Genomic DNA, 4,868 nt, shown 5'->3' on the forward strand with positions numbered 1-4,868 from the left:
AAAAGCGACTGTGAAAAAATATGCTTTTCAACCACTTTCGACATTTTCGAAATGTTTGGCAAACGAACGGTCTCTCAGTTTGCTAATTTTCCGGAACCAACAGCCTTTGATTGTAACTGAGCCATGGGCGATATGCGTCGCTGAAACAACTGATAACGATTAACTCAATAAGTTTAGCCTTAAGTGTTAAACCGTTGAATTCGAAGTAGGAAATGCTTCGATACTTTTTCGACAATTGAATAAAAATAAGTACATGTTTTTAGATTATTTTAAAAAATGAATTGTGTGTATTGGCGTATGTGCAGTGCACCTTCGACCGATTTGCACAACAACGTCGATCTAATCCCCAAATGTTTGCAATTGATACTTGTTGATCCCTCTCCTTCTCTTCCGATGTTGAAACAGCCGACAGCTAAGTTTCGGATTGCTGAAATTTTTGGACGGAGGAAAAAAACCGCATGTAAACTGAAGCATTGTATGCGAATGTGGGGATACAGTGGTATACGGTAAATCAGTCGTGAGGTGGAAGCAAATATGAGAAATTGATGAGCAAGAACCGTTTTCTCATATCTACTATAGCATTGAATTGAATCACCCAGTGGGATCATTGGTACACAATTTTTCTCATTTTGATCCAGATACAAAAATCGCTTGCATTGTTTCAGTCCGGTGAAGTGAACGAGCGCGGCCTCTCAATTTCAACATTCCGAGAGATTAGGCGCTAAGAAACATGTCTCGTGATGAAAAATGTACGTTTTGGTTTAGATTTAAATTGTTTCGAATGCCCACTCTCGCAGCAAAAGGCAAACAGAGAGAGAGAGAGAGAGAGAGAGAGAGAGAGAGAGAGAGAGAGAGAGCTTCTCTGAAATTGTGTTAAATATCCCAAAAAAGAAAGATCTGACTTCAAACAGTGGCCAATTTGTGATTCTCAAAAAGGTTTTTCTCTCTGTCTCTGTCTTTATCTTTCTCGGAATAATCAGTTTGAATATAGATTTATATCGGTGTTCGTATCGATTCACCGAATTTGAAAAATGACATTTTTGAAAAATCACTCGACATTTTCGGGCCGAACTAAGTGAGCCAAAATTTACCGTACCGTTTCATTTGATTATGTATCCAAGAAAAAAAACAGAGTCGCGAACTCAATTCAAACTGAACGAAAGCAAACCAATGTGATTCGAGTTAAGCGGATGTAGGTACACAGTATTCCAATTCTCAATCGGGATAAAGGGAACGCATGTACACATTGTGTACACTGAACAACTTCGGTGCGTTCGTATAGGAGAACATAACGTAACTGTTACTGCTGCTGCTGCTGCTGCTGCTGCTGCTGCTGCTGCTGCTACACTGTACTGTGCTGTGTATTGTTGCTGCTGCTGGATCCTACGAAGCCGAATGTGTATGCTCGAAGCGAACAACGGCCAAAGCTGTGCAGCACCATCAAATGAAATGTTCATTCAGTATTCAAATAGCGGCAGTGTTCGTTCAGCTCTCGATCTGACAACAAACACATCGCTAGCATTGGGCCAAAAGAAACATTTCGGTTGCACTTCAATATTTCTCTACATCGCATTCGTCGTGCGTACGGAATAATTTTTAGTTTGAACCAAACCAGAGAAAAACCGTTTATTTTTACTTTTCGAATTTTTTTTCCTGTGCTGGTTTGTGCGTGCTTTTTTCGTATTTGTGGATGTGGTTTGTATGCATTGTGCAATGTGTTTTTATCATGTTCATTTTCATGTGGTTGGCTGAAAAACTGAACTCAATCGAAAAGAGAAAAAAAATATTTCTCACTTACTCTGTTCCAAACAAGTGACAAATAAATTTGACCAAAAACAACAACAACAACGACGTGAGCAAAGGAGAGAAAAAAACAGTGCGGAAATAAATTGTTTGAACAAAAAACAACCAGAAGGAACGAAAAACCACATTAATTTACGTGTCACATTTTAGTATTTTTGTTTCATTTTTCTCAATTGTTTTTTTCATTGGCGTTTCCCATTCACCGTAGTTGGTGCGAAATGTTTAATCAATCATGGCTTTGATGAATGCCAAATTAATAATAAGCAAATGAAACAATTTTCCATTATTCAATGTTAAGAGACAAGTGAAACAGAGAAGCAGCGCAATAGAGCAAAAAAAAATTGTATTAATATTATACAGTATTATCCAGTGAAGAAAGAGAAAGAGAGCGGAAAAAAAGAAGCGCGTCCGTTGTCACCCGAAACGATGAAGACAATTAAATCAAACGGGTAGAAGCAAACATAGTGACGGAAAAAAATGGTAAATTAGGCGTTTTACATTTTTATTATGGAATGTGCTTTTGCTTTTGTTCGCACTCGAAACTTAGAAAAGTTGAATGAAAAACAGTTAATTTTATCGGCTTAAACTGAAATTTATGCCAACATTGGACGTATGAAGAAACAAAAAAAAATGCGTTGATAAAAAAGTCCAACAAAACAAAGAGCATCAAGAACAACATTAAAAATAACAACAACAAAAAACAGTATCATCACCACTACCACCAGCAACAACAAACACAAATTAATAAATGCTTAACTTTTTCCATTTAAAAGTGGGAGACGTTGTGTGTGTGCGTGTATGGCTGAGCGCAGAGAGAAAAAAAATGTTAAAAGCAATTAAATGACCAACGAATCATAAGCTAGAATCGAGACGAGAAAAAATGCAAAAAGAAGCGTTCATGATGGAAAATGCTGAAGATTATGCACGAAAAGCACAATAACAAAACCATAGAAAAGAGAATGGAATAAAATGTGCTGGCAATATTTATAGCCGAATTAATTCATAATTACTTTTGTACGATATTTTGATAGGAACAGATTATCTGGATACAATTTGTCATGCTAAATTCCAATTGCAATGTATATGAGGTCTCATGTTTTGTCTCGGGTGAATTTTTGCTCTCTACGTATAGTGTGTAGGTGGTGTTTGCGAATTTCACGTTCATTCCGTCGTGGTTATCAGCTGTTATCACATTCAAGTTGTGAGATAACACTAATAAACAGCTTAAGCATTCAATTTTTTATTAATAGCTAGAGACTAACTTCGGAATGCTGCTGTCGCTTTCCCCATGAAGCGAATAATAAATTTAAAAATATATATGTATATATTAACACGACGTGGAATGTGAGCGTATGGGTGTGTGTGCCTGTGCACTCGATATAGACAAAAGAAGCAAATAAAACTATGATAAATTGCATATGGAGGCAAGCTCGGCATGAGACCATCCACAACAATGCGTGCTATATAAAAATCCCACATTCTCCTAAACCAACCAACAACCATCCGACCAATCGAAATAAAAAAACGATTGTATGAAAAAATTGCTCTTCATTTTATTTTATGCATTGTTTTTTATTTAAATTTATTATGAAAAAAAAAGGCGAACACTTTGCGAATGTAAATGCTTTCAGTATAAATATGTTGCTAACTCAGAGAGTTATTCATTCACTGTATTACCGCAATATTATGCAAAGCCAATTCAAGTATTCCGTGAATATTGATTGATTCAAATGAAATATTAATTCATTGAGTTGGGAATCGAACAAGAACCTCAACATGTATGGAAGACAAACACATTGTTCGGAGTCGAAAGGATGTGAGATGATTCTATCTCGTTGGTCGGTTCAAACCCGTTGGTCGGTCCGAGCAACACAAATTGATAAGTGGTTATCATAACTATGACAACTCATCCTCATTCTCATCCACTCCTTCTCCCAATTAAGGAGACTGAAGCGCTTTTGGCTTTTCTTTAAACCATTAAGTCCGCTACAAGTTACAAGTAACACGTAATGAACCCAATGTATCAAATTTCTTCACTTTGTTCTTCTCCTTCTCTTGGCCGTACCGTACATTGCTGTCGTGTCGTTGTTGTCGCGTTGTCGTAGTTATCATCATCGTCTCGTTTTCATTTTGTTTTTATTTTTTTACTTCTTGCCTTTTCTGGTGCGTCCGAGGAAAATAGGCAAGGGGGAAATCACTCAAAAGTAATACCAAATAGAAAAGTAATACCTCAGTTATTTCTAGTAATACCTCTGGTATTACTTTTGATATTTCTATGAAAAAAGTAATACCGAAAAAAAGTAATATCCGAGTAATACCAAGTAATACTGATCAATAGAAGTAATACACCTGGTATTACTTTTGATTTGTACGGAAAGTAATACCAAGTAATACCATTTATGTAAAAGTAATACCTAAGAGTGATTTGCCCCTCGAAAACAGGGCTGAACAAATGTTGACAACAGCCAGCTGTCATATTTTATATGAAAAACAGGGAAAAATCGTAATCCGATAGCAATACATTGCTTCTTATGGAGGCTGAATGGATGGATTTTTGTAAGAGCGCCTCTAGTGAAAATATCTTAGAATGATGGAATATTTCGAACTTTAATACGCTTTTCTCCTAATTTATCCAAACTTACCTCTTAAGTGGTAAATTAAAACCAATAAATATTTACACATCGAAATATCTCGAAAACGGCTGGGAAAATCGGCAAAATGGACCGTGGTGTCACTCCCCAAAGGGAGTGTAGACACCCGGCTGGTTTGATGGCCCAAAGTTCAAATCCGTAGGATTTGAGCTCATCCATGGGTTCTCGGGATTTGGCCTGATCCCAGCGCTTGCCCTGTGGTGAAATTCCATACAAAACATGAGTGTGACTTGTAAAGATGCTCACAGGAAAGGAAAAGCTGGGAATCAGACCAAATCCTGAGAGCCCATGGATGAGCTCAAATCCACGGGATTTGAACTTTGGGCCATCAAACCAGCCGGGTGTCTACACTCCCTTTAGGGAGTGACACCACGGTCCATTTTGCCGATTTTCCCAGCCGTTTTCGAGATATTT

General features: G+C 37.3%; 1 protein-coding gene across 1 annotated transcript in view; it reads left to right on the forward strand.

Moving 5' to 3' along the window:
- Window positions 1–1,499: 1,499 nt before the first annotated feature.
- Window positions 1,500–4,868, forward strand: part of LOC129578489 (5-hydroxytryptamine receptor 7-like) — a 52,579-nt gene continuing 49,210 nt past the window's right edge. Inside the window, exons 1-2 of the mRNA XM_055467175.1 lie at window positions 1,500–1,695; window positions 2,012–2,283. The gene's annotated coding sequence lies outside the window, so the exon portion shown is untranslated. The remainder of the gene's footprint in view (window positions 1,696–2,011; window positions 2,284–4,868) is intronic.

Source organism: Sitodiplosis mosellana, unplaced genomic scaffold (assembly GCF_009176505.1).
Source record: "Sitodiplosis mosellana isolate CC-2019 unplaced genomic scaffold, AAFC_SMos_1.0 Smas_scaffold_6226, whole genome shotgun sequence".
Lineage (NCBI taxonomy): Eukaryota > Metazoa > Arthropoda > Insecta > Diptera > Cecidomyiidae > Sitodiplosis > Sitodiplosis mosellana.